Genomic DNA, 12,362 nt, shown 5'->3' on the forward strand with positions numbered 1-12,362 from the left:
TTCCCCTTTTTTGGTATGGGGATATAAATTGATTTTTTCCAATCTGATGGCCATTCTTGTGTTTTCCAAATTTGCTGTCATATAGCATGCATTACCTTGACAGCATCATCTTGCAAGATTTTGAACAGTTCAGCTGAGATACCGTCGTCTCCTGCTGCCTTGTTATTAGCAATGCTTCTCAAGGGCCATTCAACCTCACTCTTCAGGATGTCTGGCTCTAGCTCACTGACCACACCGTCAGAGCTATCCCCGATATTGTTATCCTTCCTATACAGGTCTTCTGTATATTCTTGCCACCTTTTCCTGATCTCTTCTTCTTCTGTTAGGTCCTTGCCATCTTTGTTTTTGATCATATCCATTTTTGCCTGGAATTTACCTCCAATGTTTCTAATTTTCTGGAAGAAGTCTCTTGTCCTTCCTATTCTATTGTCTTCTTCCACTTCCGTGCATTACTTTTTAAAAAATAATTCCTTATCTCTTCTGGCTAACCTCTGGAATTTTGCATTTAATTGGGCATATCTCCCCCATCACTGTTGCCTTTTGCTTTCCTTCTTTCTTGGGCTACTTCTAGTGTCTCAGCAGACAGCCATTTTGCCTTCTTGGTTTTCTCTTTCTTTGGGATGTATTTTGTTGCCACCTCCTGAACAATGTTGTGAACTTCTGTCCATAGTTCTTCCGGGACCCTATCTACTAAATCCAGTCCCTTAAATCTATTCTTCACCTCCGCTGCATATTCCTTAGGAATATTAGTGAGCTCATATCTAGCAGATCTGTGGGTCTTCCCTAATCTCTTTAGTCTTATCCTAAATTGTGCAAGAAGAAGTTCATGATCTGAACTACAGTCAGCTCCGTGTCTTGTTTTTACCGACTGTATAGATGTCCGCCACCTTTGGCTGCAAAGGATGTAGTCAATCTGATTTCGGTGTTGTCCATCTGGTGAAGTCCATGTATAAAGCCTTCTCTTAGGTTGTTGGAAGAGAGTGTTTGTTATGCAGAGTGAGTTGTCTTGGCAAAATTCTATTAGCCTATGTCCTGCTTCATTTTGTTCTCCCAGGCCACGCTTACCTGTAATTCCAGGTGTCATTTGACTGCCCACCTTAGCATTCCAGTCTCCTGTGATGAAAATAACATCTCTTTTAGGCGTGTTGTCCAGTAGGTGCTGCAGATCCTCATAGAACTGATCTACTTCAGTTTCTTCGGCATCTGTGGTTCGGGCGTATATTTGGATCACTGTGATGTTAGATGGCTTGCCCTGAATTCAAAGTGAGATCATTCTATCGTTTTTTGGATTGTATCCAAGCACTGCTTTAGCCACTTTACTATTAATTATGAAGGCTACTCCATTTCTTCTGTGGTCCTCTTGTCCACAGTAGTAGATCTGGTGGTCATTTGATGTGAAGTGGCCCATTCCAGTCCATTTCAGTTCAGTTTAATATTTTAAAATTCTGCTTTGATTTGTGGGTGGGGTCACAGACTCAGTAGTGATAATTGCCTTGGTTCCTGCCAGTACTTTATTGTTGACCCCTGTACTAACATATTCTGCTGAATCTGACTTCTGATAAAATCAATAACTCTTAACAGCTAAAGAAATGTATTTCTGGTTCAGTGTTTGTCATCTAATTCTCCTTGAGTTCAGTAGGCCTATACATTGCCACTTTAATGTGATCTTTTGCCCTACACATGGTATGTTGACTAGACCTGCAGCAGGAAGGTCTTAAGCAGCTGTCTTACAACTAAGACCTGGGGAAAGGACTTAGCTAAGCAATCTGAGACCCAGGGACCTGAACATGGCTCGTAAGCCAGTTGTTATCATCTGGTAGGATCTTGTTTTGCCTTTTATTTTTAGGCAGATAACCCAAAAGAAAGGTTTCAGCAAGTCTTCCAGAACTGCTCAGCTTAGAAGTTGTCTAAGCTCAATATAAATGGAAGGCAGCCAAGTATAGCTGGTGATGATTTAGAAGCCTCTGTTTGCTATACCAGGATAGTCTGAGTTTGTTCATATTAGGAACCCCTTGCTTATATTTCCCATTATGGGATCTTAGTAGTTAATAGCATCCGGCCAGTCTTTTCTGAGCTTGGAAGCTCAGCAGGATTGAACTTGGTGAATACTTGGATGGGAGACCACTAGGGAATTGTGGGGCTGTATGCTATAAAAGGAAATTTCTCCCTAGGGTTTGTCTGAAACAGACCGGGGCACTTTTACTTGGAAGCACCAGTTGGCTTATTGGCAGTGCTGGAGGCAAAGACAGTCTGTCTATAAATTTATGCAAATTGGAGTATGTGTGTGATTGGATACAACAGCCAGGCATTTGATTGGATATAACACATTGTGTGCCTAGTGAAGTAAGTGAGACAGGATAACCATGACATAATGGGGCAGGACTACAAAGACAATGCGGTTTTGAAAGAACAAAAAGGCAGTATTCCATGAACGTGGTTTCTTCTTTTTGCTGACCCAGACCTCTGCTCACCTCCCAGGATTTTCTCCCAGCCTATCAGCATTCCTTGGCCTTATAAGTGTTTAATGGCTGATTTTTAGTTTCCCTCTTTGGATTAGAGGCTTTCAGCTTGACCCCCAAACATGACTGAACTTCATACTTGAATGGGAGACCACTAGGGAATTCTATGATTATAGCCTAAACTGGGAAGTAAAAGGGAACAAAAAATCCACACTCATCCTGAAAGAAGCAATGACAAGCCACTTCCTTATTATTGCCAACATGCCTCCATATAATCACCAGGAACTGAGCTTCACTTTGCCATAGGAATATATACTTAACTCTTCCTATTCTAAGAGCTGTATTATGAGTCGATTCACATCTTCGTTGCTTGGTATTTCTCCAGTCCTTTTCAAACGATGGATTATTATATAGTTGTCTGTCTTGTCGATCTGCTATGGGCATTATTTGGGGAGGGGCTATGCTAATTGCCACAACACTTTCTTTGCATGCATGCAGATGTATGTCTGAAATACTGGAAGGTCAGCGTAAACCAGAGCTTCCAAACCCTTTTTGAGATGTTGCACGCATTTGGAATTCAGAGTAGGTGCAAGTGGGTGTGCAAAATAATTAACAGCAACAGGGCTTGCTTATGGGAAAAACTGCTGCCAAACTGGCTGAATGCTTCTCTCACTAGTCCTTCAAGAGACTCTCTCCTGGGCAGGTTAGCACATTTTCCAATAAATGGCAACCACTTACAATTTTTGTTCCTGGGAGGGTCTTTGTGAGGTTCTTGGAAAAAAAAGAGAAGGCTGGAAGATGGCATTTCACTTTGAAGTAGACTCACTTCCCTTTTTTTTTTTAAAAAAAAAGAACCAAACAACATAATCTGATTTTAAAAAAATATGTATCAGTGATGGCAGGGAACCTGATGGTGCCAAGGAAGGTCTCTGTAAGCACCATGCTGGGGACTCCAGGAGTCAATACACTGAGAGAAATGGGCCTTGTTTCTGTGCTGGTTGTCTCCAAGCCATTTTTTATGCTAAGACTAATGCAAGCAGCTTCCTCCTTGAAGGATTTGGCAGCCCTCCAGGAAGCTATAGGTTGTTGTGTATGCCTGCCTTCTATCGGATGAGATACTGATCCAGAGTTGTCTTTGGTCCTTAGTGCGGATTTTCAAATCTTTGTGCTGCTGTACAAAGATTCTGCAAACTAAATGGGTGCTGCTTCTCAGTCCCATGTAATAAGGGCTTTATAGCATTCACGTTGGGACAGATATTTATTTGCTTCTGCAGCTGACTGTGGATGTCTTAATCCATCTCTTTTCTAGGCTACCAGTTCTTTGGTTGGACAATCTAGGCATGCTTACAGAAGAAAGCAGGATTTATAACAACGTAAGGGCTAGTCAATGGCCAAGCAGATGTTCTCTAAGCAGTTAATCTTATGGCAAAATATATATTACAGTAACCCCTCCCCACCCCCCAAAAAAGAGGAGAGCTGAGGAATGAAGCATGCCTGACTAAACCTCAGAGAGGACCATAACTTAACTTCAGAACTGAAATAGAAATAACAGATTATATGCATGAATATGGAACCCTTGCGTTTGCTTGGGAAGGGGCCTTTATTGTAAGTTCATGTTTACTGAGCCTTCTTCCCATCACCAAATAATTCTTCTGCTCTGGCACTAAGTCAGTGATTCTTTGGTTTCTAGTAAAAAAAAAAGTAAAGTTTAGGCCCATCATCTGCAGTCTCCCTGTCCATGGTTAACAATGGTCTCTTCTTCTGTAGGGTCTGGGGGCATCCTTCCATGGGAATAAGCGATGCTGGGGCTCCTTAGATTGCATAACACATTTGTATATTAGATGTAAGATGCTTTCATCTAAATATATTTATCTAGATCACCAGGACTTAGTTCCTGGCAGGCATATTTAGAATAATCCTCACAGGTTGTTAGCATAAATTCTCTCTATGGATATTTCACCAGCATTTCCATAGATTTCAGATCTGACTTCAGAAGCAAAGGCTATTCACCCCTTTCATTTATTTACTTTTTGTTGCTGTTTTTAAACTCTTACCAACACACAGATGTATTCAAATTCCATGGTATAACTAAGGTTTCTGTTATGCTTCTCTAGAGAGGTATTGCAAAGCATTGTGACCTTTCTAGGGTTGTGACTGTTATGTCTGACTGAGCACTCAATGGTAAAGGAGGTTTTGTATTTTACAAAAATACAACTATTTTTGTCAGCCTTAAAAATAGCCTGGGGAGGATGAAAGACATAGGGATTAATACACCAGTAACTAGAAATATTTTCAGAGATGAATAATAATTTAGTTCAGAAGTCCACTTCTAATTCTCGTGACTTAAAGGGCCAAAGCCACGGTCAATAATCTGATTCATAAAAGGTTCTGAGTTTAGCCACAGTTCTTAAATAAAATCACAAGTGGTTGGGTTCACACAAAATGCTAAACTATAAGCAGACAAATCATCTATGATTTAATGTATGGTTGAAGCCAGCCTGCATATATGAATCAGCTTATCTGTGCAAGAATGTCTGCGTTAAGACACGATAACTTTTTATGAATGGGTATCCTTCATAAGTCAGTTATTAATGTCTGTAGTTCTGCATTGTTTACAGTCCCGCCCCTCACCATAATTAGCAGATGTTTTGTAAATTTGTTAGCTATTGCAAGCATTCTATGAATGCAAAGACAGGAAATCAGTTGAATAGCTAAATAAATAAAAGTATTCCCTCACTACAGATTTTGCTTTCTGTTAATTCCTAATTCAAGATAATACTGAGTTCATACATCACTAAGATGTATAATGGTTTGTTGGGATTTTCCTTGATGTGTTGTGTGAATCCAGTGACTTTCTTGTAAACCATGATTTATGGCTTATCAAAATGGTGTGAAAGGTGAAAGGTCCCCTGTGCCAGCACCAAGTCATGTCTGACCCTTTGGGGGGATGCTGCTTTCACGACGTTTTCTTGGCAGACTATAGCGGGGAGGTTTGCCATGGCCTTCCCCAATCGTCATTTCACCTTTCACCTTATCAAAATGGTAAGACCATCTAATTTCCCATTTAATAAATCATGGTTAAATAAAGCATAGTTTAGCATGATATGCATACCCAGTTAAACATTTCTGCCAGGTTTGTGCCCTTTAGGTGAGTTTTATTCCTTTAGGTAGTAGTATTCCCATCATCCCCAACCAGCATAGGCAACAGACACTGGGAGTGGTAGTCCAACACAGCTAGAGGGCACCAGGGTTGGACAATTATGCTATAATATACAGTATTTTGAAATCTTTAATTCTTACAAAGCTCTTCATTTTCTATGCCAGTAGATGGCACACTTGGAAAGAATTGCTGACTCCCTGTAACTGTTTTTTCTGTAAACTAGGAAGCTCTTTAATGCAAGGTCTTCAGTTCTAAAATTAAAATGTTTTCCTAGGATGGTCAGAGTTGACCACAACTTCAGTATACTTCTTTTTCACAAGATGCAGTCTTGAAAGAGTTCAAGGCAAACTGATAACTGGTGGAAATAAACATTTCAGATTGGATTTTTTTTTTACACTACTTTCCTTTAACAGCCACAAAAATGTAGTCCTGTCCAGTTTTGACATGTCCAGATAACGATATTAGAAAAGCAAGGGAACCTTTTCTCCTTGCTCCATTTTCTTGATTCCAATCACTTCCCTCCATCGTCTCAAGCTACTGCTAGAAAAAGTCAGTCACAAAACTTTGTAGTACTTTAACTTATGTTAAAATTTCCTTCTGTAATTTTTCAACTGGTGTTCCTCAGTTTGATGAAAAAAGGAACTGCTTTCAATTATTGTTCAAGGGAGAAAAACAGTTCAGTGAACTTCTCCTGGGTGTGGTATGGAATACTTGCCTTTATCTCCTTGTGAAGTAAACACAGGGTGTTGTGAACCTCCATCCTTATCAGTTCTTTCTGCTGCCATCTACAGTTTCCCAAACTTCCCACATTTCAAGACAATCCCAAGGGAAACTCCCCCTATGGACCTTTTTCACATCAGGAACGGAGGTCAGTGTGGGACAAAGGAGAAGATTGTTGGAGGCAGGTCAACCACATCACCAGCAACTTCTGCCACGTTGCAATCATGTACTAGGTTTGAAAACAAAAAAAAACACCACCACCCCCAAAGAGTCTTACAAAGCTTAAGAAGGAAGCCTCTTTTTTTGCAGGGGAAGAAAACTTGCAGGAAATTGGAGGGCAAGTCTCTGAACAGCATTTTTTTTACCCTCAGGAATTAGCAACTACTGGAGGGGGGGTGGGCAAAGAAAAATTTAAATCAGGAAAACAATACAAATTGGAAAAAATTAACTACCCCCTTTTCAGCACTGTTGTTTCATTCCAAATATAAGCCTTCTCCAGCAAGTTTAAAGAAAGGAGGGAGTTAGGAAACATCTGTTTGCAAATGATGAATTTGTTTTGATTTAGACTTTCACGCTGATGAAATGCATTGAGTCAGCACAAACTAGGGTTGCAACATAATGCTGAGGTTGAGGGTGAGGAAGAGTGTTACTCAGAATTGCAATGGATTTATTGCAGGCCGCTGTGAGTCCATTGTATCTTTTCTGATACAACCTTTGGAAAAGTAATGATGAAGTCTGGGAACGTTACATAGAACTTGTCCTCTGTTATCTGGCTTGGAGATATGCTTGCAAAGCATTCCCCTTACAAAGATTACCTTGCAAAGTGAATCTCAAGCAAGGCTTTCCCCCTCATAGACATATTCTTCCCCTTCTTTTATTCCACTGTATCCCCCCACCAGGGAGCCCCCAGAATGAGGCAGGATAGACCTTCCTTTGTCCCCTGCAAGCAAGTGCCCAGCTACCTTTAATGCAGCTCAGTGAACTGAACCCAATAAGCAGTCTTGTGTCCCAATGCCTTAGAAGACAGTCTTCTCCCTCCGTGGAAATGCTCCACTCCATCCTGCAGGAGAACAGAGCCTTGTCCAAACAGCTGATAGCCAGCTGGGTAGTAAAGCCAGAGAATTTCTAAGCCTAATTCTGGAGCATTCTGAATGAGCTGGTCCTCCTACCTTACTGTGCTGATTCCTCAGCCGATGATCAACTCTAGGGGTGGCTGTGCGCTGGGTTTGTTTGTTTTTTTGTTTCAATACCCTGAAGTGGACAGAATGCTTTAGATTTCACACACTTGAAACTGTCTGGACTGCCATTTTAAAGGGGAAAATACTACCTTGAAACTGGATAGGTATAACCATCCTCTGAAGAACAAAAAGCAATAAGCACAGAAATATCCTCACAACCAACCACACACACACCCCACCCCTGAAGCCTTCCAAAAACTTGATGGCAAGTATGACCAGAACACTAATAAGACTAAAACAAAGAAGTCCAACCCAGGTAGGTCTAAAGCAGGTAATTCAAGAAAGTGAAGCAAAAAAGGGACAAAAAGGAAAAGAGATCCAAGTCAATAGGGAGGGAAGAAGAGAAAGGCAGTGCATGTGGTTGGCCATAAATCAAGTGTAAGTTACAAAGCTGGGCAAAAGTCCAAGTCAAGGAGAATCCAGAGCAAAAACAGTCCAGGTCAAAAGAAAATTATGCCCAGGTAAAAATCCAACTCAGGAGACTGGAAATACATCAGGGACAGTAATTGGGATCTGTGGCCACGGAGCCAAGATATTTCCCTAGAGTATGCATGTTGATATCAACACAACGTTTTAGAGAATGATGCTCAGCATCATCTTCATTGATTGCTGTTAACCAGTTAACCAGCCCTGCAAGCACAAAGCTTATTGAAACATTGCCATCTAAGTTCACACAGGGTTGATCAGGTCAGGATCTGGCTGCAGGTATGTTTTGTAGAATCTAAAGTCTTTTTGTTTCATGTTTTCAGAGAGTTATAATAAACAAGGAAGAGACCCATTGGCTTCAGAAGTGACACAGAAGGAAGCTGCGCATTTTAAAATAAACTTACTGTAAACAAGGGAATTGGAAGAATGTACTTTCATGTTTGTGCTAACTTTTCATAGTACAAATCCTTCAAATTTGTACAATTAGGATCTATGATATGCAGGTTTATAGGTTTCAGTCTCTGTGTGTTTTGCTATTGGAAAAAGAAAGTTGGCTCCAGCATTTGTTTTATCAGACATTAAGGATGACTGTTCCTAGTTTTTTGGCCATTGGCCATTTGCTGGTCCTGGGGAATTCCATTAAGTCAAAATAGCAGACTTGTTTTCTCATACAAAACTTCGAAATTATGTGCTGTTAAAATGATTTTCCATTTGTAATTAAGGCATACATTCATTGGTGTTCATTTTGCCTTAATGACCCCAACTTGCCTTTCCACCATTTTTTTAAAACACACAGTATTTGCATGGATCAAATAGGTAGTCGCAGATCTGGGTGTACAGAGCAGTTCAAATGAAGGTCAGTTTAGATGTCCTTGAGTAAGCAAATGTTTTCTTTCTTTCTGATTTTTTTTTTATCCGTTCAGTCGCGTCTGATTCTTGGAGACTGCCTGGACAACTCCCTGCAGTTTTCTTGGCAATGTTTTTCAGAAGAGGTTTGCCATTGCCTCCTTCCTAGGGCTGAGAAAGAGTGACTGGCCCACAGTCACCCAGCTGGCTTCATGACTAAGGCAGGACTAGAAGTCATGGTCTCCCAGTTTCTAGCCTGATGCCTTAACCACTACACTAAACTGGCTCTCTTCTTTTTGATAGAACTTGTCAAATCAATACAGTTTACAGGTAGTCCTCACTTAACAATCACAATTGGGACCAGAATTTTGGTTGCTAAGTGAAGTGGCCATTAAGCAAATCTGACCTGATTTTACAACATTTTTGTGGCGGTCGTTAAGCGAATTGCTGTGGGCGTTAAGCAAGCCATGTGGTTGTTAAGCAAATCACACAGTTCCCCATTGATTTCGCTTGCCAGAAGCCAGACGGGAAGGTTGAAAATGGCAATCACATGACCACAGAACGCTGAGATGGTCATAAATGTAAACCAGTTGCCAAACACCCAAGTTGTGATCACGTGATTGCGGGGACACTGTGACGGTCTAAAGTGCGAGGACCAATCATAAGTCAGTTTTTTCAGCACCGTCATAAGTCTGAACTGTCACTACACAAATGGTTGTTAAGCGAGGACTACCTGCATAGCCAGGATCCAAAGAACATTTCATTGTTGCATTAATGGGAAGGAGCTGTGAGATTGCTATGAGAAGAAAAACAAAGGTACTTCTTTATGTAGAAAAATAGCTGAAGTAGCTTTTCCCTCATCTGCCCAGCATTCCTCTACTGCAGTGTGCACTCCCATTCCCACCTTTAAAATCTCTTCCCTTCAAAGAACTGTACAGACAAATAGGCCAAAACTGTACCAGGTTGCCCATACCTGGCCTAAAAGCAGCAAGTTCAAAAAGTCAGTGCTACATTCCTACCCCTTTACAGGTATAGGAGGAAGGAGGAAGAGAAAATGCTTGTTTAATGGCCTTAATCAAATACTACTTACTTGAAAGCAAAACAAAGAGACATTTTGTGACATTCACTCTGCCTTGAGCTGAGAAAAAGCAACAACTGTGCAATCCTACTAACCTACCTTGGTGTTTACCTACCTACCTACCTCCATACTTCAAAGTGAATATGCAGCTACTAGTAGTACGCAAAATGTTTCGTGACTGAACATTCCCAGCCACAAACTGTCCTGTTTTGATCCTAGAACTTCTAAGCCAATTTTGAGGACTGGACATTTCTGAAATGATTGGAACAGGTTGTTCCAGTGTTGGATTACAGAGTCAGGATATTTCAACCGTGAAATGATTTGCATATCTCTAGAAGCTAGCAGCCTCAAGCTTAACGTGTTTCCAACAGGGTGTCTGGGCTATGAATAGACTCCAGAGACACTGTGGCATTCTTACAAAATAAAGCAGTGAACAACTGCAGACCAGGGTTTAACCCCAGGTAAATAAGTGTTTTGCGATTGGCCACATGCACCATAAAACCATTTTGTGAGTGCACCAATCAAATGTTCTCCAAGCTCCAAATGTTCTGCATTTATATTTGAATGAGGCAGATAAAGGAATAAAATACACACAAGCAACAACTCTGGTTTATTCCAAAATAAACACACCAATCAGTTTTAAAAATTAGTTTTGCATTCATGGTGAACAGTAAAGGTGTTGGCCGTTTTTCTGATTGATTTGACTGCAATGTTCAAGGCTGGGACAAAAAGATTTAGCTTCTGATTTCCTGAATTCTTCAACTGCTTTCACTTTCTTCTGCTGCAGGGCATTGGATGCTGAAAGTCAAGCACTAGAACACACCCTATTCTCAAGTTGCTTCTTTTAAGACTTTTAACATTAAGAATGGTGGTTTTAAGAATCAGGCCAAGATAATCCAGAAACAGCAGCATAAGAACTACACTAGTCATTATGTATATAATTACTTCTCTGCCTAGTCTCTCCAGGCACCTTCATAGAATATTGTCCCTTCAAAAAACTTTTCTACCATCAAAACAGGTAGGGAATTTCATGCCCAATTGCAGATTTTGCAGATTTTGATACAGCTGGAGGCTGTTTCACCTGGATTACTATAACGATGGCACCCAAGCACTTATCCACGTGTGGAATGTAAAATTGGACTAAGAAATAATGGAAAGGAATTGGAAGCCGAACTAACGGACACAAGGGATTTGGCTTATCTATGCACTTGCCAGGAGGTTGGAGAAGGGCTGGGGGCTCTGTTATCTGTTCCCAGATGTGCCTGTGATCAGTGCCTGACTCTGGGGTGGGCAAGGCTACGTGACTAACCAAGCTTCCCTAACCACAAGGCACCGACCCCTAGCTAATTACCATTCCAAAGTCTCTACCCCAAGGCGGGGATTTAGGGGAAAACGTAGAACATGCTAAGAACTATTATGGGATACCATGTGGGATGTATGTTGTATGTGAAGAAACTGTGCAAGTGCTGAAATAGTTAACCAATAAGAAGCTTTGATCTGCTGATGAACTGTTTTGATAACTGCTGTCAAACTGTATAAAATTGCCGCTCACGATGACGTTCCCTTTTCATGGGGAGACCCTATTTCTTCTAGACATCTTGAATAAATAGCTGCTTGATTCCCCCGCTCTGCGTGATCAATTGGCTGTTAAATTGCACCAGGCGAAGAACCAAGAAGCCCGTTTGCGTGCAACGCATGCAGTGAGAAGAACTTTTACTATCTTCTGCTTCTCTCTCTTCCCAACAGAGGAGGGCTTCAAACACCCCCCCCCCCAACTCCTTGGTCAGGTCCCACCCCAACAAAATATATAGAGACTATGTTTCAGGCACCCAAAGCCACTACTGGTCCCAGTCCCAGTCCCATACGTGCTTGGAATGAATCAAAAGGGTGCTGCATTAATACAGACAGGATACTTGACCTATTGTGCATGATTTCAGTGGATGGGATATCATCTAAAATTTCACATATGTGATTAGTGCCTTGCTTTGGTAAACAAGCCTGTGAGGTTGGTAAGGCCAAGAGAAAGGCTGGGTATGTCCATCAGGATAAGCCACCATTTGTGTCAATATAGAGCTTGTTGAACAAGTCACAAAAACAGACATTTGGCTTGGTTCCTTCAAGGTGTTGGAAGGAAATCTTACCAAGGGTTCGTCCTGAGCCGGGAATGAAGAAATGCAGGCAATTGCTTGAGCAGAGGTAATTGTTTTATTGTCCAAGAGCTTGTAGAGTATGCTGGTTGGAAGGTGGCCATGCATGTATTTCCCCACCAGCCCCTTATATAGGAGAGCCTGGCTGTTGCTATGCAAAGGTGTTCCCGCCCCCTAGGAACTTGAGAGAAGTGTAGTTTGCAGGAGTTCAGAGAGGAGGCGCTCTGTGGTCAGGCCCCCCTCCTGTTTGTGCTTCCTGCTCTGATGGTCTGGGTACCCTGTGGAGCT

This window comes from Candoia aspera, chromosome 6 (genome assembly GCF_035149785.1).
Source record: "Candoia aspera isolate rCanAsp1 chromosome 6, rCanAsp1.hap2, whole genome shotgun sequence".
NCBI classification, from domain to species: domain Eukaryota; kingdom Metazoa; phylum Chordata; class Lepidosauria; order Squamata; family Boidae; genus Candoia; species Candoia aspera.